This window comes from Lissotriton vulgaris, chromosome 10 (assembly GCF_964263255.1).
Source record: "Lissotriton vulgaris chromosome 10, aLisVul1.2, whole genome shotgun sequence".
Lineage (NCBI taxonomy): Eukaryota > Metazoa > Chordata > Amphibia > Caudata > Salamandridae > Lissotriton > Lissotriton vulgaris.
The window spans coordinates 734,926,784-734,951,748 of NC_141698.1; the positions used below are offsets into that span (position 1 = coordinate 734,926,784).

At 46.8% G+C, this 24,965-nt stretch overlaps 1 protein-coding gene across 2 annotated transcripts in view; it reads left to right on the forward strand.

Moving 5' to 3' along the window:
* MPP7 (MAGUK p55 scaffold protein 7) overlaps window positions 1–24,965 on the forward strand; it is a 985,108-nt gene that overhangs the window by 135,287 nt on the left and 824,856 nt on the right. For both annotated transcript variants that reach the window (XM_086941601.1, XM_086941600.1), the window contains exon 2: window positions 9,704–9,819. The gene's annotated coding sequence lies outside the window, so the exon portion shown is untranslated. The remainder of the gene's footprint in view (window positions 1–9,703; window positions 9,820–24,965) is intronic.

The window sequence follows — 24,965 nt, forward strand, 5'->3', positions numbered from 1 at the left end:
TAGAGGGGAATTCCCAGCAAAATGGAAACATGCCTCCATTTTACCCCTCCTAAAAAAAACAATTTGGACATAGCCGATTTAAATAATTATCGGCCTATTGCAAGACCGCCCCTTCAATGATTTTGGCTGGAAGGCTTTCTAAACACCCAGTTAAGCAACTATCTGCGAACAGGAGAACAGCTAGACTCTTGCCAACATGGTTTCCATGCAGAACACAGCACGGAATCCGCTTTAATTAAATCAGTGTAAGATATTAGAAAGGTGTTGAACGGATGAGGTAGAGCTGCCCTGATCCTGCTGGATCTTTCCGCGGTCTTCGACAGGGTCCATCACAAATTGTTGGTGGACCGGTTGAGGGCCTGCGGAGTGCAAGGTAAGGCGCTGAAGAGCCTAAAGGCCTTCCTCTCCAACAGGACTCAGGTGGTGGCACTGGGGGACTTCGAATCATGCCCCTTTTCGTTTCCCTGCGGAGTACCCCAGGGCTCCTCCTTGAGTCCTACTCTTTTTAATGTCTACGTTTCCATGCTAGCCCCGATAATTCGAACCTTTGGATTCAACCTCATAGCCTACGCGGACGATACGCAGATAGTGGTGTCCCTGTGCCGGGGGACACAGACAGCACCGCGGACAGGTTCAAAGGCTGCATGCGTGAAGTAGGTACTTGGATGGCCCAAAACTGTCTTAAATTAAATTCATCAAAGACAGAGGTGCTGCTCTTTGGCTCCAAAGATAATTTCTGGTCCCCGAGATGGTGGCCCGAAGAAATGGGAACCCTGCCCGTCCCTGTGACGAAAGTGAAAAATCTTGGCATCCTGGTGGATGATCTATTGTCTTTTAAACCTCAGATTAATGCCCTGGTATCATCCACCCATTTTGTTCTCAAAACAATCAGGAAAGTGCTACCATTTTTGGAGCAAGAACATAGGAAAACAGTAGTCACCGGTCTAGTGTTATCTCGGCTAGACTACTGTAACAGCCTCATGCTGAATGCCCAATCCAGCATACTTAACAAACTACAAACACTACAGAATGCTGCCGCACGCCTGATAACAGATACACCCAAGTTTGCATCTGTGGAACAGGACCTGGCAAAACTTCACTGGTTGCCAGTGTACGGAAACGAATCACCTTTAAATCACTTTGTGTGGTCTTCAAAGCGCTTCATGATATGGGCCCCAAATGCATGAAGGAATTATTCTTTTGGTACAAACTGGCAAGATCTCTCAGATCTGGTCAGCAGGCGTTGGTATCAGTCCCTAGAGTCAAGAGAGCTTGATGGGGTGGGAGGAGCTTTTCCTTAGGAGCAGCAGTAGCCTGGAACAAGTTTCCCCTTCACATCAGACAACTGCCCGATCTTCTATCCTTTAGAAAGGCATTGAAGACCTGGCTCTTTACCCATTGAATCACCTACCCACACACACCAGTTTTAAATCTGCCAGCGCCAGGACACCTCCGGGTAACAGAGCGCTCTACAAATGTAAAAAATAAATTAATAAATAAATAAATAATATTCTATGCAACGAAGCCATAGTTGTTGCTTATTTATCTTGTGCAGCTAACAGCCATTAACAAAAGCCATTAGCCGAGGCTTGTTGTAGGTGTAATGTTGCTTGTTGTATTCTATATCTGGATGCAACCACAGTAGCAGAGAAATGCCGGTCAGGCAGCCCACTAGGCATAGCAGGATCAGACAGTCAAACAGAGACACTAATGAGAAAGTACCTTCGAATCAAATTGATCAGGAAACCTACTACGGCGGCTGGCTAATGGGAGGATAAAACACTTGCTCTTCATTCTTGGCAGCAATTCTTTTCACGAATAGGAGATGCAGATAGCCTAGAGTAAACAACTTGTTTACGATTCCTCCCTTTTTTGGGGCCCACTTATTCTCTGGAAAGCTATTCTGCTAATTTTTCTTCATACCTGGCTCCGTGCTTTTAGATCTATTAATGTCCTGATGAGGACCCACTAACCACAAAAGGTCCAAACTACAGTTATAAATATATCTAGAGATGGGGAAAAGTGCATATTTATGTATGAATTTGCCCAACCTGCTGCTTAATCCAAAATCTGCAGCTTAATTTGAACAAGCTAAAAAAACCTTTCTAGTTAAAATGGATTAAAATTGATTTAACCTGCTTCGCATGGATACAATTCTAAGCCCACTACTTTGGAAAAGTGAAGTGGCCTCCTTTGCGCTACAGATTGCTGTAATCCGCCATTTAAAGTGTTGATAATTTTTCTAATGGAACAATAAAGTAATCCTGGGATGAGCTAGGAAAATGACATTAGTCTGCAATAGGAAACGGAAACCTTTAATACTTTAAATTCGATTCAGAGTGAAAAGAAGGATTCCTTCTTTGTCATGGAAATGTGTTATGGTGCTGTTTAAACAGAATAATGTTCGAGTTGCATTTAATTTTAAATGATATGCACACTATCATTTTTAGTATACTTTTTATTTGGTAAATATTGCAAAGTAGTATACAAATCACTTTGTAACCTTGAATAAATACATTAAAATTATTCGTCATCAAACATATCTGGTCTCAAAATACTGGTTCATCACTTTAGTACTTGGCCTCTTATTCAGCCTTAATCAAGTTAGTATTGTCATTGTATGTATACTTCAGGAGGCCTGCTAAGTATATGGTGCTCACTTGTGTAAGTGTAGCACCCTGCACTAATCCAGACAACCCTTAATGTGTTTTTAGTGGTCTTGGAAAAGCTCTCCAAGTGGTAGGTGTGATGAGCAGCCTTCAGGCTTAGTCTAGCACAAGTGTAAAGCAGCTTGTTATACCAGTACTCAATCTTGTGGTATTTGTTAAGTGAAAAAGAACCATACAGTGTAGTTATAAAAATATGTATTTATTATAAACACTCTGTAACACATTGCAATATCTCCTGCCCGGAGATATAACCACAATACACACAATACTTTGGAAATAGAACTCGCAAGTAGCAAAAATACACAGTGGTTGACCAAACCATATACTAAAATAGTGGAATGCGAACTACGATTCAAGACGAGAGTGAACCCACAAGACTTAAAAGAGCTGGGGACCCAAGGAACCACCCAAGGTGAGTTTCTAGAAACCCCTCGGAGGTTGTGTGCAGAATGAGAACAAAACCGCCTGCTCAATGTAAGTCAATGGGTTAGTCGCAGTAGCAGTTTTAAAGAAAAAGGACCCTCCCCAGTGGACCCTGAAGAAACCCCGTGGAAGATTGGAGAGTCACTCCACCTGTAGATAACCCAGGAACCAGGATACCTACACTACGGAAGCCGGGTGCATAGATTCGAAGTGACGTCGGAAACTGCCGTAGACCACAATGGAGGACTTCAGTGAAGATGTCGGTGGCGAAGAAGGTGTAAGAGTCCTGTGGAACCCAAAGGTGGATTCAAGATGAGCGGTACCTGCATGCAGAGAGTACAGTCTATGCCGCTCAGGAGTGACTATGAGGCACGAAAGACGAATGCTCACTGTTGTCTTAGATGCAAGAGAGTTGCAGCTGTGCGGACCAGGTGACACTGTGAAAGACCAGGAGCCGCTCACGAGCTGTCCCGTGTCAGAGGTCAAGAGCCAAGAGGTCAGTGTTATGCAGGAGCACTAACAAGCATTGGCAACGGCAACCAACGTATGCAGATCCATGTGCATAAAATAACACATTTTGTAAAACACCTTACTAATAATCTGATATTATGGGTAATTCCACATTTTGAGTAGTATGCTTACCTTCTATTCACAAACTCAGATACCTGGGCACATTGAAAACATTCACAGCTTTCTCTATACCCATTTTGTATTCATCAGATTTTATCTTGTGAGTTGATGCATGGCCCAAACACAATAAAAAATCAGAAGATGCAGCTAGGTTGATGACTGTGGGTAGCTTGTGTTTCTGGACAACCAACAGGCACTAGCTAGCTCTATGACTCGAAACATCTGATGGATATAGTGCTCTATTACTTTTGTAAATTGCCTTTAATGCAAAAAAGTTCAACATGAAAACAGTGTCTACTGTTTGCATGGTTTATCATCCTTGCTGATGGACTTGACATTTTAAGTGAACTTCACAACAACAAGCTAGTCTTTTCATATAAACTATTTGAAATTGAGCAAAAAGTTTAAAAGCTATTTAAGGTCCCTTTTTAAAATAATTTCCAAGAAATGTAAAAATTAAATGTTATGTTTACAAGGTAACTGTAATGCACATACTGCTCACACATCTACATCAGGTAAGGGAAAGTTAGGGTATTAGTTATCACAAAGGCATAATTCTTTCTGATAGTATTTTTAGATTAATGTACTAAATCAAGAGAAAAGCAAAGTAAAAAAAATACCTTGTCATTTTTCAAATTTACGAAATACTGGTCAATGTCATACAAAGTGGATTTTATGCAATCAATTATATATGTGCAAAAGCATCCACCATAATCTATAGTTAAAATGTAAATCCCATATTTTTTCTCTTTTACCTGCCCCTGTCCTTTCATTTTTACGTGTTATCTAGAGGCAGCTTTCCTCATATATTTTTTATATTTTATATATATATATATATATATATATATTATATATATATATATATATAATATATATAATTCAGCTTTTCTCCTTCCAGAGAAGTTGGTTCCTCGTGCACTCCCGTGTGTTTTTCAAATTACACCACACAGATTTTTAAGTCGGTTGTAGGCTTTATTTTCAGCAACCAGCAACGCGTTTCGGTGTCTACGGAGACCTTGCTCACAGGTTAACTAAGTCGACATATTTTTGCATTTAAATAAAGTGAAAAAAATGCTCCTGAAATTACATCACTTCCTGTTTATCGCACAGGCTTTGTGGGACATGCAGTTTTTAGTGATAATTTCTAAATTGCAGTACATCCTACCATATCATGAACCAACAATTATCACGCAGTTCTACACATTTGTGCATATTAATTCAATGATTTTAAACAAAAATTAAGCCCTCCACTCGGCTAATGTTTCTTGCTAAGTAGGTAGGAATACTTCCATCTATGTTTATATGTGTCATTTTATCATGATTATTGTTGCATGTCCTTAAATTGGGGAAAAATAAAAAAAGGGGGGAAGTTTTCTTTGTATAAACATAACAGTGCAGATTAAAATTAATGTCCCCCCTTTTTTTTATTTTTCCCCAATTTAAGGACATGCAACAATAATCATGATAAAATGACACATATAAACATAGATGGAAGTATTCCTACCTACTTAGCAAGAAACATTAGCCGAGTGGAGGGCCTCATATGTGTTGAGTGTTTACGCCCACTGGAGGGCTTAATTTTTGTTTAAAATCATTGAATTAATATGCACAAATGTGTAGAACTGCGTGATAATTGTTGGGTCATGATATGGTAGGATGTACTGCAATTTAGAAATTTTCACTAAACTGCATGTCCCACAAAGCCTGTGCGATAAACAGGAAGTGATGTAATTTCAGGAGCATTTTTTTCACTTTATTTAAATGCAAAAATATGTCGACTTAGTTAACCTGTGAGCAAGGTCTCCGTAGAGACCGAAACGCGTAAGGTGTTGCTGGTTGCTGAAAATAAAGCCTACAATCAACTTAAAAATCTGTGTGGTGTAATTTGAAAAACACACGAGAGTGCACGAGGAACCAACTTCTCTGGAAGGAGAAAAGCTGAATTTATTTTATTCGCGGCGGGTCCTGCCGCGCCTCGCGTGCACCGCCCCAGTGCACCCGGTAGCCTCGAACTTGGACCAGATGGAATATATATATATATATATATATATATATATATATATATATAATAATATATTTTTATTACCAGGTGTCATTCGTCATTGGGTAGTTATATTTAGGATCCTGTTTTCATAGGAAATGAATTTTTGGGTTTGCTTAGATCTTTGGGGCCATTTGATACATCTTAATCAAATGTTCCCCAAAAAATAAAAATTAATCTCAGCTCCTTCCTGGAAAGTTTTGGGGTTACTCTTCCAGTGGGGGGGCCAAGGGGGAAAAAGGGATGATGTCCCAAAACGTATACGCCCAATTCATTTTTCCATTGGAACTTTAGACACAACAACAGCCCAAATGGCTGAATGGTTTTACACCACTTTGGCAGAAAGCTAGATCTTGTTCCAAAAATAATGGTTTGGTCTAAATCTTCTCAGTCATTTTTGAGTATTTAGGGTTAAAATAAAACTTCAAGCTGCGGAGGATCTGCAATGATTAATAATGCTTAATAATGATTTGCTGGCTGCAGCCTGAAAGAAAAGCCACAGCCTCCATCTTAGGACTCAGGAACTCGGTTCTGAGTCCTGAAAAATACAACAATAATAAGTATAATGGGTCAGGGCAGGGGTACACTGACACCCTGGGCCTTGTGAGGGGCCCAGAGAGGCCCACCTGGGTCTAGTTTTAAAAACATTTTTGGGCGGGTTCTGTGGTCTGCAGATCTACCGAGACGCCCAGCACAACTTCCCTGACTCTACGGATCCTGAGTGACACCCAGGGTTTTTGCACAGCACTAAATAGAAATGAAAGTGGGTTGGGGGCACGCAGGGGCTTGTGGGAAGGGCTTGGGCCAGGACAGACCCTGCTCCAACCCCATCCTGCGCCTTGCCAAAGGCCATTTGCGGCTGAAGGGCTACCCGGCGGCGGTTTGCTGCAGGGTTTGGCTGCAGGCCAGGCCTTGTGGCCAACTGCACGCTGCACAAGGTCAGAGGCCTTGCGTGCAGCCATGCCCTTTGAGCAACCCCATGCTGCGCACTACCCAAGGCCATGTGCTGCATGCTGTTTGCTTTATGTTTGATAATGAAATATTACTTTGCATTAAAAATAATCAGCTAAAAATTCACTGAAAAAAGGTTAAAGTGATGTAATAGTTAGAAATTGTAATTCTATCCTACTTTACATGTAAAAAAAACCTGAAATTCACTGAAAAAGCAAAGTTTAAAGTGTCTTTGTAGTTACGTAAAAATCTCAGTTAAAACCTGCTGTTTTAAACTAACAAAACCAATGATCCAAACCAGTGAACAAGTTAATTTTCGATCACGGAACTGTAACTTGTGCTTTTCTTAGTAAAGGCATGACTGGTATATGGATGTGGGATAACGATCCCACCCTATGCCACCTACTCTTAGCCCTAAGAATTCCCCCCCCCAAGCCTTTAAATGTATCCTGACCCCACCCTGAGCCCAAAAAACTAACTCGACCACCCAATCCATGAAAACGTATCCAATCTCCCCTTGAGCCCCAAAAAGTACCCCGCCCCAAGATCTAAAAAGTACCCCGCCCCCAAGCACTAAAAAGTGCCCAGACCCCTAAAACGTATCCTAACCCCCCCCCCCCAAGCCCTAAAAGCGACCCCGCCACCCTGAGCCCTAAAAGCAACTGACCCCCCCCCCCCCCCCCCCAACCCTAGAAACCTAGAAACCAGCCTGGAAACAACCCCAGCCCGATAGCCCAGAGGCCTAAAAACTGCCCCTAACCCTTGAAGACTACTCCCCACCCCTCCAAAGTTCGGCCCCAGCCCTACTTACCTTACCTCACCACATCCTCTCCCGATCCTTTTTGTTCCTGGATCCGCCCATCTTCATCTAGACAGTGCATTGCCTTAACCATGCATATGCGTGGTTAAGGCATATGTGTGGTTAAGTCAAGCATGGTTGCGATTGCGTTGGAATGGCATGTGTGGCTCTGCTCATGTTGTACAGGCCATTTCCCATAGTTAGGATTTCCAGAGATAGAAATTCCTCTCATTGTTGCTCACTAATATCTTTTGATGAATCTCCATGACACTTTGCAGATCTGTTTTTTTCTACAATGGCGAATTATCCAATCTTTTGCACTAATGCGTCAAGGGGGTTTAAAAAAAGAAAATGGTGAGAGGTGGTCCCAGAACGTGATTTACCACCAATGCATTTTTCATAGAACTTGTACGCAGCCGTAGCGCAAAAATGGCTGATTGGATTTTAAGGATATTTAGCAGAAACATAGATTATGGTGTGTAGTTGATACTTTTTGGTAGTAGAGATAAGTAGGAAAAGTATTTTTAAACTTATAAGGCAGTAAATCTGAGTGATATATTCGGCAACAGTAATCCGTGGTTATTTTTTGCGCACTTGCTAATGGCAAGGCAGTATGATTGGCTAGGATGTATGACGTTAAAATGCATACTTTTACATCGCATACCATTACAACGCGATTTTTGCAACGCAGGATCCTTTACAACAAATGCCTTTACAACGCATGTCATTACATAGCAGGTGCTATTACTACGCATGCCATTACAACGTAAGTTTAGGTAAGTATATCATTTTTTTAAAAATTGTAAGTAATAAATATTTAATTAATTTAATTTATTTAAAGTAGTTTTTAAAAAAACGGAACCCTTAAAATACCCCTGTACCCCAAACCTATCCCTTAAGCTACCCCTGTACCCCAAAACCCAAACCTAGCCCTGAACCCTAAAAATACCCCTGTACCCCAAACCTAGCCCTGAACCCTAAAAATACCCCTGTACTCCATAACCCAAACCTAGCCCTGAACTCTAAAAATACCCCTGTACCCCGAAACCCAAACCTAGCCCTGAACCCTAAAAATACCCCTGTACCCCAAAACCCAAACCTAGCCCTGAACCCTAAAAATACCCCTGTAACCCAAACCTAGCCCTGAACCCTAAAAATACCCCTGTACTCCATAACCCAAACCTAGCCCTGAACTCTAAAAATACCCCTGTACCCCGAAACCCAAACCTAGCCCTGAACCCTAAAAATACCCCTGTACCCCCAAACCTAGCCCTGAACCCTAAAAATACCCCTGTACCCCAAAACCCAAACCTAGCCCTGAACCCTAAAAATACCCCTGTACCCCATAACCCAAACCTAGCCCTGAACCCTTAAAATACCCCTGTACCCCAAAACCCAAATTAAATAAATGTTTTAAAAAAGATAAACTTACCTATACTTACATTGTAATGGCATGCGTTGTAATAGCATCTACTATGTAATGTCATGTGTTGTAAAGGCATGCGTTGTAAAGGATCCTGCGTTGTAGTAGTTGCGTTGTAAAAGTAGTCCGTTGTAATAGTTGCGTTGTAACTGTTGTTTCCCGATTGGCTAATGTCTTCCTTTACAAAAGTAATAGGTTTTTAACACACTTCGGCTGTGTTATAGGTTAGGGCATTAGATAAAGGTAATTAGTACGTTTTATATGTTTTTCCGTATCAATTACCACTTGAATAAAGTGTTAAAAGATAGGGAAACTTATTTATATGTTTTGTATATGAAAAGTTGTGTACTTCAGTGTCAGGTCTTGTGTGCCTGGGCTTCTAAGGTCCTTATTTGCTTTTATAAGTTTTCTAAATACTTCTGCATGGTGGATTTGTTTACAAATAGATACATAAATTAAAACTATTGCACACAGGACCAGATTAGCTTTGTCAATACCTTGTTTCGTTTAGCGTTCAACCCTGGAATCGGGATTAGTGTAATTTCATAGGTCGAAGTCCTAGTGTAGTTGTGTGTACTATGTACATGTTCACAGAAGATGCTTATTTTCTACTTTCCAGGGTTGTGGTTAGAAACCGGTAAATCTAGCCTGGGATTGTCTGCTCCATCAATATTATTCTTCACACAGACTTTATTAACGGGGCTGCAACGTAAACCGTGCTGTTTTCTTTACTAGTGGGGTTCATTATTGTTGTTCTTTTTAATTAGGTGCAACATGTCTGACAAGTAGCTGTTTGTGAGTAACCCCCCCACGGAATTGGAATTGCAGCCGTGGACACTTCACAAGAGAAGATGCATTGGCAGGAAACCCCCTTGGCTTAAAGGTGAGCACCATTTTACTTTGAATAAAATTTGGAAAACTAGATGATTTTGTTGGCTTTCTGTGGAGCTTTGTCCTTTCCGGACCACTTTGCTTATTTTGACCCATGTGAAACGTGTGCTAATTAATTTATGTGGATAAATGGAACGTTTAATGGGCTGTAGAGACTATTTTATAAAGGTAAGGCCAATAAGAATTGTATTTAAACATGCTCATGCTAATGATCAATAAATCATTCTTTATTTCGGTTCGAAGTACCATAAAAGCACATAAGAACAAATGCATTAATTACAGAGGCACACAATGTAGTTACACAACTCATTTTGCTGCAATACAATGAAGAAAACTTGTATAAGTGGCATGCCAGATTACATCATTTGGTACAAATGGTTGATGAATCTAACAGAGTACCCCTATAATATATCTGTGTAATAAAACAAGGTGCCAGAGAGCAAAATCCTCAATGAAAGCCCTGGAAAGCTCCAGATGGCTCAGTTAAGCCATCTGGCAAACTGAAAAAAAGTAATTAAAAGTTGGCTCAAATGCTTAACTCTCACCAAAGAATTAAAGTGTATAGTGCAAACAAATTGTCATACAACACAGTAAATAAATGAGATATGGAAATTCATAAAATATGTTAGACTAAAAGCCGTGTTTAAGACCACTAAAAGCAATATAATATAAAGAAAGTACTTAGAACACAATTTATTTAAAAAAATCATATTTCAATCCCCAGGGCTGAGGCAGGTCTGGCTTTACACATTTGTAGACCTCCAGCCCCCTTTAATGCTTCTCCTCATGTGTACTAACATCAATGGCACGAATGCACTTGGACTGCCGTATCCAGACTGCCTGGAGGTATCTTTCAACCGCAAACATCACCAGCCTAGAGGGGTCAGATCTTAGGAGTTACTTGGTTGCCACCAAGCTTTTAACACCCAAGGATCTTCCCATGGGTAATAGCCATTTTATCCTCTGAGCATCATACACTGGATCAATAACTAAACCAGACCTACCAGCTCACAGGGTGCCACAATGTCTAAGACAACATAGGTTTCCTTCACATGGTCATCCAGTGAAGAGCTGGGGACCACACTGTGGCAGGGAAGCGAGCCGGAAACCTGTGCACTGAGTGGCTATTCAGTTCATCTTTGTTGGCTTGAAGTGAATTTTGCCAATTAACCCCTTCCATGCTGATGACGGCCCCCGGCCATCATGCATCACGGTGCTCATGTGCTGATGACGGCTGGGGGCCGTCATGAACCCGCCCACTCAATAAAAGTGCGGCACAGGCGCTGAATCGCGGCCGCGCCCAAGTAGTTAAGGGGTGTGAAAATACCCTAAAATATCAATGATATTTATCTTTTGTAGAGTGAGTGAGGGGGTAGTTGGGAGCGGGATTCAACTGAGATGATTCTCTGCATGAAAGACTGCACCCTTCTCATACAGCGAATGTATTATTCTTTTTTTTAAGGTGGCAGGTATAAATAAAGCATCTCTATACCAGATCAGTGGCACAACACTGCTCTGCACAGGGTTTATCGACAACTTATTAGAAGGGTCTTCTACTTGCGACTCACCCCTGGAGCAGGAGGTCATAACACATTGATCCTATGCAAATAGCATGCAGATGAGAAACTGCGCTGCAAAGTGCATTCGAGTCAAAATGCTAGCGTTGTATTAAAATATATATTAAGGCTTTAACAAAAACATATGCTGCTTCTAGGAAATTAACCCTGTGCCAGAAGCGATTGCTTCTAGTAAATGCAGGTTGCAACATTTTAATTGGGTTCTAGTGAAAACTGTATATTGAAAACCATCAATATATTTTACACCTGTAATGTTTTCATCAAAATAAATATTTTGTTTGAGAGAGAACTTTATATATCCTCTTCCCTGTTGTCTTTTCAAATGCTGGACTCTAATGAACATAGTCTACTCTTCTTGCCTTGTCATTATTTTATAGTTTAGTAACTTTTATTGGAGGTTATTTGTAAGCATTTTATGTAAATCAAAACTAAAACTTTCCCAAGTCCTCAACCACTACACATAAGGAGGGTGACCTCATTTCGTCTAAGGAAGCCTTAAGCGAAGTGATGTGAAGGCCTCCCTCGCAATCCTCAAAGCACTTTTACTTGTCCTATTTGTATGGCCCTTGGGCATGTCCGTGACCAGTAGAGTTTATGTAGGAACACCAGTTACGGGTGAAGTTCCATGAAAAGTATGTTCTTTCCTGACTAGTACAAATACTCTTTTCTATAGACAATCAAAAACGGTTTCAAATGATGCGGTATGCGTTGGCGCCTGCTCATGTGTACGTGTTTGTATGGAAAAGAACAGTAAGAGACGGTGCCACAGGTAGGGGGATAACCACAAACCCCCAAGGTAAGACACTAGGTCTTAGAACAATTGATACAAGTGGCCTGTGCACACATGATAAATAAAAGCAGAGCAAATACTGCAAGTCTAGAGTACAAGTGTACAAATACATAACAATCACAGTAGTCCTAAAGGGAGGAGGGGGCACGGGGGGCTGGGCGCTGTGTTTAGCAATAACTTATGATTGAAGAGATGAGGGGCACTTTTGCCACGTGCTAGTGAGAGAATCCGAGGAGGCGGTCATGGGGTGTGGGGGTGCCAAAAATGATTGTCGCACCGGGCACCACCAGCTTTACAGCTGGCACTGGATGGCGCAAAAGTAATCTCTAATAAAAGAGAGGGACCCAAGTACCAAAGGGATTGGGTACCAAAAAGGCAAATGTCAGTAAGTAAGATTCCCCTTGGGCATATTGACTCTAGTATACACACTTACAGATTTTTTTTTATTTAAATTTGTTTTTATTGTTGCAGCAAAGTATATCAGTACAGTGTAAATAATCCGCTGACGTGGCCTCAACATTCGGCCACGAACAGCTTGGCGTGCAACGTTTTCTTGTTTTTTATAACTGGTACAAATATACATTTCCTCAGTTAATCAGTACATTTTGATCGTGCAAATATGTCTGCAGGCTGGGAGACAGTGGACCTGCATCGCCAAGAGGGCGATGAAGAATGACAGGCAGGCAAGTTCCCGCCATAATAGCGCAGGATCGGGGTCTGTACTGTCCATATGACGGTGTTACCAGTGAACAGGGGGGGACAAAACTGTGGGAGGGAAGCATGTGGGCGCTAGCAGGGTCTAAGCAGGGGGATACTGGCGGCGGGTGTCGGGAAGGGGGGCACGGAGCCATACAGTCTGTGCTCCAAAATGGGGGGGGGGGAAAGAGGGGATTGGCAGGGGGCGGATACACTCCGCGCAGGCGAGGGACTAGATGGGCGGTATGACTTATGAGAATTTGATCAGGATGCAGGGGGGGTACCGGGCATCGACCCTGGGGTGGCTTACACCAGGTAGAGGCTACTGGCCCTCTCGGGCGGGGGGGGGGGGGGGGAGGGGAGTAGGTGGGTCTCCTACATGCGTGGACTGCCGGAAGCTGTGGAGGAGCATGGCCCATTCCATGGATATGGGAATTTTACGCGCGCCCCTGGCTTCTTCTTCTCTTAGAGCATCCTCCTCCGCCGCCGCCCATTTACCAACCGCCCCTTTCCATTGTGCTATAGGGGGGCCCTCCGGGGACCGCCAGCGCATGGTTATGCATCTGTTTGCCAACAGGAGCGCTAAGGACACGAAGCGTCTATGCACCGGTTCTTGCTTAGAGACGTGGAAGATGCCTAGTGCGCTGGACTCCCAGGTGGCCAGTGTAGTGAGACCTGTGAGTTCCGACAGTGTGTCGTGTACCGCCCGCCAAAAGGGATGAAGGTTGGGACAACTCCAAAACATGTGATGAAAATCTGCGGCAGGGGAACAGCATCTGGGGCATAGGAATGGTGTGGAGGGATAGAACTTCTGCAATCGCGCTGGGGTGAGGTATGCCCTGTGTAGTATATAGTATTGGATGTTTTTGAAGCGGGCGTTCCTAGAGACGCGTTTTGGGGCCTCAAGTGCTTTAGTCCACTCTGAGTCGTGTAGAGCGCGACCTATGTCCTCCTCCCATGTAGCACGCAAGGTCGTCAGGGGAGCGTGTGAGAGTTCCCGGATGGATTTATATAGCCAGGTGACCAGGTGGCGTCCCACCCCCATATGTAGGATAGCATGCGTGTCTGGCTCGCCAGTTTGGAGATTGAAGTGGGGCCGGTATCCATCGAGCAGCTGCCTATATCTGAGGAATTGGCCCGGGGGGAGTCCGTATTCAGCGACCAGGCGGTCGAGTGGCTTCAACTGACCCTCCTCGAAGAGCGATTCCAGGTCCGTGATGCCACATTGGGACCATTCGGTGAACAGTGGAGCCGTGAAGTAGGAGTCCTGCCTGGGGCTGCCTATCAATGGTAGCAGCGGGGAGTACGGGGGCCTACTGGGGGACAACCGGTGGATCCGCATCATGCACCGGCGCGCTATCGCCACATGGAGGGGGTATGTACGCCGTGGCTTGGTGCCCGGGAGGAGAAGACGGGTGAGTTCCGGGGTCGCGATTCTTCCGGTCGAGGTTACAGTCTCCTGAGGATAACAGTCCACCGTCCAGTAGGACAGCCATTGGAGCTGTGCCGCGAGGAAATATGACTCGAAGGATGGAGCCCCGAGCCCCCCCCCCTGCGTCGTGGGGAGTTGGAGGATTTTCAGGGCGACCCTGTGTCGGCCTGCGCCCCAAATAAGGGTCCCTAAGAGGGAGTCAACGTCGCGGAAGAAGGACCTGGGTGGTATCACCGGTAGATTTGTGAAGTGGTAAAGAAGTCGGGGAAGCATCACCATTTCAGCTAGGGCTATCCGCCCTATCGGGGCCAACGGGAGCTTATTCCAGAAGGCGACAGTCGGGCGCAGACCAGCCAGTACGATGCAGTGATTACCCTCAAAAATGTCTGCTGGAGAATGGTACAAGCGGACACCGAGGTACAGGGGAGCCTCCGCGGACCATGAGAGTTTATGCGGTCCGAGCTCGACTTCCCGGGGGAGCAGGCCCGGGTGTAAGGGGTAGACTGTGGACTTGTCCCAGTTCACCTGTAGTCCCGAGGCGTCTGCAAATTCCGCCAGCGTTGCCCCAATGGGGGCTAGGTCTGTTTCAATGTCTCGGACATATATGAGAAGATCATCCGCGTGCATGGACACGCAATGGGTGCCGTCTGCAAGCGGTATGCCCCAGTCCACACCCTCCAGGCGCAGCCGAACCGCCAGCGGCTCGACCGCCAGCGCGAATAAGAGAGGCGACAGGGGGCACCCTTGTCTTGTGCCTCGTCGAACTCCAAATGCCGGTGAGACGCGTCTCCCGATACGAACTCGGGTGGTTAGATCGGTGTACAGGAGGCGTGTGTATGCCATGAGCGTCGGGCCGATATTGAGGCGCCGCAGGACTGAGAACAGATAGGGCCAGGTGAGGGTGTCGAACGCCTTCTCCAGGTCCATAATGAGGCAGGCGGCGCGGGGAAATCTGTCTCGCACTTGATCTTGAATATGGAAGACTCGGCGGAGGTTCTGGGAGGTGTTCCTCGCTGGAACGAAGCCGCATTGGTCGGGGTGGACCAGTGGGCGTATGACCTATGCATATCGATCAGCCTGAATCTTCCCTAGGATCTTACAGTCAGCCGACAGGAGCGTGATGGGCCGATATGACCCCATGTGGAGTGGATCTCTGTGGGGTTTGGGAAAGGTGACAATCACGGATTCCCGCAGCGACTGAGGTAACCTCCCTAGATGAAGAGACGCCCCGAACATCCGTGACAGACGGGGGACCAACAGGGGAGAGAATGTCGAGTAGTATTCTAGTGGGAGGCCGTCCAGTCCCGGCGCTTTATTCCGAGACATGGCACGTATCGCCTGGGTGATGTCAGAGGGAATTATCTTGGCGTCGAGTGTGCGCTTGTCATCATTCAATATCGTGGGCAACGTCAGTGGGTCTAAAAAGTGATCCACAGAAAACGGGGAATATTGGGCCGGGGTCCCGTACACTTGCGTATAGTGGCGCTGGAATGCCAGGAGGATCTCGGCCTGCGAGTGCACTAGTACACCTTCCGGGTTGATAATATCCGTGATTGGCTTGATTTCGGTGTCCTGCCTCGCCATCCAGGCCAGTAGCGCCCCAGTTTTGTCTCTGTCCTTGTGTACCCTAGAGGCGTAAGCCCTAAAATTGTATTTTCGGAGGTCAGCGCAGGCAGTCTGATACTCCGTCTTAGCCTCGGCCGTGAGCACGGCGTGTTCCTCCGAGTCGTCAGGCCGTTTAGTGAGTGCGGCCAGAGCTTGCTCTGAGGTTAAGAGCGTCTGCTCCAAGGTGCGGCGGACCCCTACTACCTGTTTGATGCATTCTCCCCTCGCCACCACTTTAAACGCGTCCCACTCCACCAGTACCGATGACGCTGTGTTCGCGTTGTGTGTGAAGTAATCTTGTATGCTGGTTTTGTGTGCGTCCCTGAAAACCGGATCCGATAGGCAGTCCCTAGGGAGGCGCCAGGTGGGGACCGGTGGGTGTGGGGGGCGCCAGGTCAGACGTATGATGTGGGCGTCATGATCTGAGAGGATCCGACCTAGGTAATCTGTAGACGTTATCTTAGGGAGGATTGGTGCAGAGCAGAGGTAACGGTCTTGGCGGACTCGGAGGTTGTGTGGAATCGAGTGGAAGGAGTAAATGCGAGCCAGTGGGTGTAGGTGTCGCCATGCGTCAGTGAGCGCCCAATGCGTGGTCCATGTCCTGAAGAGTTCTGCGTGTCGGGGGGCCGGGGAGTGTGTGGGGGAAGGATGCGAGCGGTCCAGGGTGGGGTCCAGTGTGCAGTTAAAGTCACCTCCCAGCACCCACGGAACTGTAGTGAACTGGGCCAAAACGCCCGTAAGGTGATCCCAGAATTTATCCTGATCCGTGTTAGGGGCGTAAATGCTGCCAAGGAGTACTCCCTGTCCATCCAGTATCCCCTCCAGAAGCGCATACCTGCCCTCTCTATCTACCACCCGCCGGAGCTCCCGGAAAGGAGTACCTGGCCTTACCCAGATTAACGCGCCGCGCGCAAATGCTGAATATTGTGTGGCACAGATGATCCCTCGCCATTTGACCTGCAAACGAGTGAGTTCAGTAGCGTTAATGTGTGTCTCCTGCAGAAATGCTATACCGGCTGACATGCGCCTAATGTAGGAGTATACAGAGTAGTGCTTACTGGGCGTGTGTAGGCCCCGTACGTTTAGTGTAAGGATATTAATGTCTGAGTGTGGGACTGCCATTCCTAGGGTGACATGGTCGGGAAAAGGGCCCCCCTACAGCTCCCGTGGGCCGCCCGTGTGTATGTGTCACATGTGCTCCTGCGCGCCAAGCTTCCTCAAACGTGGGGGGGGGGACTAGGGGAATTAACAACAACTAGAACCTCGGGTGGGCAACAGTCCCAATACTGAGGATACGTCACCGGGGGTGTCATATCCAAACTAGTGTCCCACTAGGGGAGAAATTCAACAGATATCTGCAGGGGTGGCAGCGTGTGTCGCTGCTGGGCCTGTGCGCGGGTCGGGCTCTAGCAGGAGAAATGTTTATCGCTCGCTAGCGCATACAGTCATCTGGCAAAGCAGTCTAGGCTCCTAGACGTCGCGCAATACAGTAGGCAACCATGAGAAGGATATAGCAGTTGACAGTTCAACCTTCACGAAGAGGTGGTAGGCTGGCTGACCAGGTCAGCGTCCAATGTGAGTGCCACAACGAGGGGGGAAGAGATTGGGCCAAATCCCGACATTGTCCCATCACTGTCCAAGTCTTTCTCAGGGGTGAACAGGTGCGGCTGACCCTCCAGGTCCGAAGCCGGGGGTGACGTGTGCAGTTCGGTCACCGCCCGTAAGGCGTCTCGTCGCTCCTGCATGATTTGCGTGAGGTCGGGTGAGCCCGTGGGGGAGGATGCCTGGCTCTTGGGGCGGCCTGATCGGACACGGCTCGCACCCCGTCTTCTGGATCGTCTGGAGTCATTGTTGCGTGTCCTCTGGGGTCCGGGCTTAGGGATCAGCGGGCAATGAAATTCAGTCCAATCCTGCGCATCCGCCGCCGTATTGAAGAAGAGGGCTTTCCCTTTGTGGATCACTTTAAGGCGGGCCGGGAACAGCAAGGAGTATTGAAGATAGTTTGCGCGGAGGCGCCTCTTGACTTCCAGAAATGTGGATCGTTGCTGTTGGACCTCTCGAGCATAGTCCGGGAACACCATGACGTGTTGGTCTTCCACCTGCAGGGGGCCCGCCGTCCGGGCCGCACGGAGCACCGCATCCCGGTCTCGGAAGTGCAGGAATTTAGCTAGCATGGGTCGTGGAGGAAGACCGGGTTTGGGTGCCCGGGCCGGGACCCTGTGGGCCCTCTCGATGGAGAAGTATGGCGACCGGTCGCAGTCCGGGGTGAACAATTTAGTCCAGGATTCCATGTAGGTCAGAGGGTCCGAGTTTTCAATCCCCTCCGGCAGGCCCAGGACGCGGATGTTACATCGTCTCGAGCGCCCCTCTAAATCCACCGTGCGCTCCTCCAGGGTCGCCACGCGGCGCAGAACCTCCTGCATGTCTGCCTCCTGCGACTTCATCGCGGGTTGTAACTTGGTCACGATCCGCTCACCCTCCTTCACCCTGTCCGCCAACTTACGGTGTTCATCACGGATTAAGCTAATGTCCGTCGTCAGGGTGCCCAATCTCTCCTCCATCGAAAGGCGAGACATTTCGATTGCCGCCAACACCTGATCCAACTTCGCTGATAGCGTAGGGTCGGTTTGCGACGCATTGGCCTGCGTCCATGTCCTCGTGTGTGGCATCTTCGCGACGGCCGTTTCAGGGACAGCCGTCACCTGAGAGGCCTTCGGTTTCCCCATGGGCGCTGTCAAAAGGGCCCCCGGATCGTCGTGTGCCTCAGGAGCGGCAGGTCGTCGCCTCACAGCGTCGCCGGGTAGGTGGCAGCTCAGTGCCGGTCGGCTCCCTTAGTCCCCTCCGGCCCCAGGGCGGGTTCCGTTTCACTCCGGGGAGCCCCCACCAGGGGTGTCAGGGGTGGCTTGCGGCCGCCGGGGCCGGTGGGTCCGATTGCAGGGGGTCGCGTGGGCGTCCTCTCCTCCCCGGGGGGTGTGGCACAGTATCAGTGCCGATCGGCAGGGTCAAAGGCCGGGTGGCGTGGACCAGGGGGCTCCGGGGCAGCGGACAGCCACCGGTACCGTCTCAAGTTCGAGTGGGGCACTCCTACCCCCGGGGCGAGGTTCGCGCTGTTCTTTGGCGTCAGGCCTCCATGGGCGCCATCTTAGGGTCAGGCACCCGGGTCCACCGGGTAGTATGTGGTGGTGAGCGCGCTCTGGTTCCCCCGGTCAGGTGGCGACGTGCACTATGATCTCCCACGGGGCCCGGAGGGAGGAGGGGGCCACCGGGGTGCCGGCGTTGAGATCCTCGGGGGAGGGGGGGAGAGATCAGCACTCACCGCCCTCGGTGAAAGGTTGCGGGCTTCTGGAGGCCCAGCCCCGCACAGGCGGCGCGCTCGTCGGCTCCCCGCAGTCCGCGGTGGTAGGTTGGCCGAAACTGGAGGCCGATCAGGCTCCAGGCGGGAAGATAGCTCCGGTGCATCGGAGCCCCGGAGCGGCGGCCGCCATCTTGCGTGTCGGGGCGCTGAAACGGAGGAAGGCGCTGTCCGGTGCGCACCCCCGTGGGCCGGTCCCACCGCCGCCTAAGGTCTCTCCGCAGCTGTCGGCTGGCCGCGTCCCCCAGGGCCGCCGTTCAGGGAGCCGGCTCTCGGTGGCTCGTACGTCCGCAGGTCGGAGCTGCGCCCGCCATCTTCAGGGTCGGCGCAACTCGGCTCCGGCAAAAGACAGTTCGGCTCGCGCCGTCCGCCAGCAGCAGTTCCAGGTCACTCGAAGGATGCCCCAGCGCGCGGGGGCATCACAGGTGCTTTTTTAGCGAGTTGAGGCTCCCGGCGATCTCGGGTATTGGGCGAGATGCTAGCCCGATCGCGGAGCCTCAGCAAGACACAGCCGCCATCGTGGCTTGCTAAGCCACGCCCCTTATAAACACAGATATTCACACACCACAGCCAGATTGGTACACATGTAACAAATACGGAGGCAATTTTACTAATCTAAAACAGTCAAATATACTTCACAGTTTATTCAAAGCAAGTGCAATAAACCAATATGGTTAATAAATACCAAATTATTTTACAATACATGAAATTCACATACAATCTAAAATATATGATATAAAGGGACAGACCGAAAAGGAAAAGTAGGTTCCTATTTGTAAACAAGGAGATACAAAAAATGATGAGATCAATTCAGCTTAGCATCAGAATTTGCATCTCTCAAGGCTTGAAGTAGTTCTCCTTTCTTTTTAAGCATCGACGTGTTTCGGCGACAACTAGAATATAGCCACCTTCGTCAGGAAAACATTATAACCATCCCATAAAATCTTCTATAAAAATATAGCGCATGGGCATATGCCTCCAATCAGGGATACACGCTCCAAGGAAAGATGCTCCTAATTCTAAAAGTCACTCAATGACATAACGATTCTAAAAGACAATACATGTTTTTATTAGTGTATTCACAGATTATGGTTGGGGAAGCGGTCTCCCACTTCGTATAAAAAAATTCGAGGACATTAATGACTGGAAAAAGTCAAATTTAGCCTCACATATAGTTCAATATTGTATAACTTCGTAGTTCACAAACAGCCAGCGGGGAACACGTCTCCCGGTCCGAATAAATAATGCCGTACAGTCGCTTGATTACTCCCCAGACACCCAATCTCAGTTGCTCAATTATATCCTTTGTAGGTATGCTGGGGAGTGTCTTAAAAACAGTACACGATGCAGTGTCAACGCCGTAAAGGTCATCACACGCTCGTACCTAAAAACTTGTCTCGTCGGATGGCAAATGCTGCGTCTTGACAATTCGTTCTTCAATAAAAGACGCAAAAGTAATGACAGCTTTTTTTGTGCTATCATCAGCCTCAAATCCATGGCCTTGGTCTACACTCTAAAATACGTTTGAACGTACATAAGGAAAACAAAAAAAAAATGCTAGTGTGCACCTAGGAATGTTTGGCATTAACAGTGGAGTTCTTTCAAACTAATTAAAAAAGCGCCTAGCATCCAGTTTAAACCGTGACATTGTTTGGCAATATAAGTTATAACTTAGTGCCAAGGTGGAATCTGCAGAAATTACTTAACTGGGAAGTAAGAACGTCCAAAATATTCATGGTTTTCCAGCTCAGGCTCTTTTTAGACAGGAACAACAAATATATGGTTTGTGGCGATTATAAAATTAGACGGCAGCTTCCCCAGTGCCTGGGCCTTCGTAGAACGGGCCAGGGGCGTTCTGTGGCGGATGCAAATGAAACCGTGCGCTGGGTGACAGAACCCAGCCAAGCTGACCGTCACCGAGGGTGGGGCATTGAGGTTTACAGATCACATGAAGGAGCCTTCACACTTTTTACTGAAAAAATAAACTGTGAAAACGAAACAAAATAAACCGACGAAGTGGCCCTGAGAAGGGGCGTGACATCATACCAGACTCTGGAGACTACCTTTATCGACTGCAGATACAAGCAGCAGTATAAACTGCAAAGATACTGTACACGATTCAACATATCCCCTTTCCCATTAATAATCGCACTTCTACCTCCAGTTAACTTAGTTTACCCCAATGAAACTGGACCGCTTGCATGGAATGGGTTGCTTGATCGCACAAAACTAATCCCTGTACCAATAACTGTGGACTAATCAGTGTATCCTTGGGTGCCCGAGCGGCTTTCTGCCTTGCATAAAGTGCTTCAACACATCGCCAGGAGCAGGGCGTGCTATATCATTGAATTACATTTCAGTCCGATTATAATGGCCTGTTCTTAATGCTCCAACTCGGACAGGAGACCAGTGCACAGAGACTGGTCAAACCGAATTCTTAGTTTTTGTAGTTTGAATGTATTGCTAGGATGAAGGCATTTAGTGAAACTTTTTAATTGACGAATGTTATTTTTGCTAATACTTTGTTTACAGAGAAAAATAATATGGATCGCAAATGCATGTTTTCTCTCAGTTATGCAAAAGTGCTAAATTATCAAAGTAAAGTTGCTCATAATGTGCGCATATGAATAAAGCTATTTCTCCCCTTTGGTTCAGTGGAGGACTCCCAAACTATCAGAATCGGTTTCTCAGCTCCCCAATATCTAGAGCACAAAGACCGGGGATTATAAAAGCTCGATTTCCACCCATCATCTTTTGTTGTTAGAACTGTCCAGTCCTCAGTTCCTTTTTGTTGTGTGATTATGTTCTTAATGGTCGAGATGCCAGAGCGGATTTAACTGAAAGGCTGGATGGCTGCTCCCTCTCAGCCAGGGCACAAGTTGGGGCTTTGCAGAATGTTCTCAATTCCTCTGTTGAGGGGCACAGCTGCCTGAGTGTCACACTCTAACTATATTCTGTTAACATTAGTCAAGAGATGTTGCCTTAAACAGACTGACAGTTTGTCAATGAATGATATGTTGGAGGGGTTCCTGTGTTGGCCCAGATGTAGGATCCTTGCCTAATTCTTTTTGGTATTCTGCGGTAGTGGCTCTTCCACTAAGGCGGAGCAGCATCACCCCACTGCTCTGTGAGCAGTTCAAAAAGGAAAAATAAAATGATAACGCAATGTTACCTGGGGCGGCTCCTCCATGTGGGTGTAGGAGCGTCGCCCCACTGCTTTCTTGCAGTGCCAGAAGCCAAAACATAATGGAATTATAAATAAAATGTTATGTTTCTGCTTCTCTCCCTACGTGAAAGCAGAAGGGTTTGGTTGGAGACTGTCAGGTGGGCGGGTCTGCTCTAGGGCAGGGGAGGAGTGGCTTGCTCACTGTTGTGGGCACTCACTGACTGTTTGGTCGGCCCTCTGAGGCCGATCAAACCAAGTCATGCACACTCTGCCATTTTGTCCGTGTAGGCTGCATGTAGCCTACACGGAGAAATGGCCTCCCCCTTAGACGCCTGGCTGGTCGGCATCCTGACCAATCTCAATGCTGCCATTGCAGCATTGTGATTGGTTTAGGGGAGGGAGGCTTGCCTGTGGCTGCTTCCTGTTGCAGAGAAGAGGACGCGAGACTGGGCTGGCAAAGGTAAGTTAACTTTAATTTTAATTTTAAATTAAGGCCCATCCCCCCGCGCCCCCACCCAGGAGCCATGCCAGCCACGACTGAATGTTACTATCATTTTATTATTTTCCGTATTGGATTTAGGGCGGGGCAGGGTGGGCAGGGCTGGCCAGAGCAGAGGAGGAGTGGTGAGCACTCTCTAAGTATGCATGACTGTTTTGCCGACCGTCTTGAGCTGGCCAAATAGTCATGCGCATACCAATTAGTCATGCGCACTTAGCATGTTTTCCACCCAGCTGTATTGCACAAGATTGTTGGAGAACATGCACAGCCCCCCAGTCCCTGTCCAAGCACCAAACTGTGGCTTTCAGACCAATCACGATGCTGTTGTCATACTGGTGACTTCTGCAGCGTGATTGGCTTGGGGAGCCTGTGTACTTCCTGTTTCTAGAAGTCAACGACCAAAGAGGACCGAGAGGCAGCAGCTGGCCTGAAGGTAAGTGATTGTGTTTTATTTCATCCCCGCCACCCCCATTAATTATCAGCTGCTACTGGTATTCTGTCCTCAATATTTGCAGCTAGACACAATAACGAAACGCTGTACCCTTGAATGTTTTTAGCCCATATCACATCTCTACTGCAAATCTCTAAACCTCTGACTTGGCTTACACTCCAGTAGCATGCTCTACCAGTTTTATTTTCCAGTTGGTAGATCAGACTAGCAGGGTATGTAATATAGGTGAATCGTGCTGCAGTTTTGAATTGTAGTCTGGTATGCGTGCCCATACCTCGCTGCGTATCGTTTTTTTTTCTCATGGTTTCCAGTCCCTCCCGAAGGTAATCTGGGCTTTCTAGAAGTTATTGTTAAAGACGTACTTCTTGCTCATGACTTTTAATCCATCCGTTATTGTACCATATATTCATAAGAAATTCAAGTGTTTCTTCTCGGCAATGTATTTTGCATTTACTTTGCCTTTGTCACTTTCGCCTTTGTCACTTTCTAGGCATTTTGTTAACTCTGATCTCTCTGAACTCGGGATATTAGTGAAGAATGCAAAAGTATTGCAATAACAGCATTACAAAATAATATTAAGTACATAATGGTCAAAATATGCACAAGTCATATTTTCAAATGTGTGGTACCAAAGAGGGGACTGGGCTGTTCCTGGGTTAAAGGTGCAGGTCACAGGGGAGTGGATATGTAAAGGTGGTTAAATGGTAACCAACCAGTGGATATTCATTTTGTTGGATATGTTGGCCTCAAAGATCTCCGCCAAAGAGCCCCTCTTTGAGGTGTAGCCCGGTAGGTATTGCACCGCCCACCCAACGAGGAGCATTGCCCATGATGAAGCATGACACCTGCAAGGGTGTGTGAGGCTAACATATCCAACAAAATGGATACCCACTGGTTGGTTACCATTTAACCACCTTTACATATCCACTCCCCTGTGACCTGCACCTTTAACCCAGGAACAGCCCAGTCCCCTCTTTGGTACCAGTTATCTGAGGGCCCACACTGAGGCCTGGACCTTCCACTTGTCTCGAGTGGTAATTTGGCCCTCTTGATCTACTAAGATCTCCTCTCCCCCCTTTTTTGTATACATATTTTCAAATGTCCCATTATATAGTAATTACTTTCACAGCAAGTTGTTCACATCTACAGTTTGCTTTTATCATACAGCAGTTAGTGTTATTTAAATATGTATTAGATTTTTCAATGTCTTTGCCTATCACTCACCTCCGCAGAACCACACAATCTGGTAGTTAATGAAGAGACCAGTAGTAATAGACTTGACATTTTTGTTAAAAGGAAATCCAGGCAACCTAAATATTAAAAAAAAAAAAAGCCTCGTATCTATTGCAACAAAGGCTTTGTGTATTTTCTAAAGCTGGGAAATAATTTTTGTCAGCTCTAGACATGCCCTTTGATTAGTACTTTTAGTTGCTACGTTTGTGTACCTATCTTTATTATTACTGTTCAGTTTTGTTTACGCTGAGCCGTGCCAATGCTGCTTTCTCTAACTGCTATCTTGTTTACGTACACGGTGATAAATTGATTCACAGCCAAAATCTTAGACGTCCCT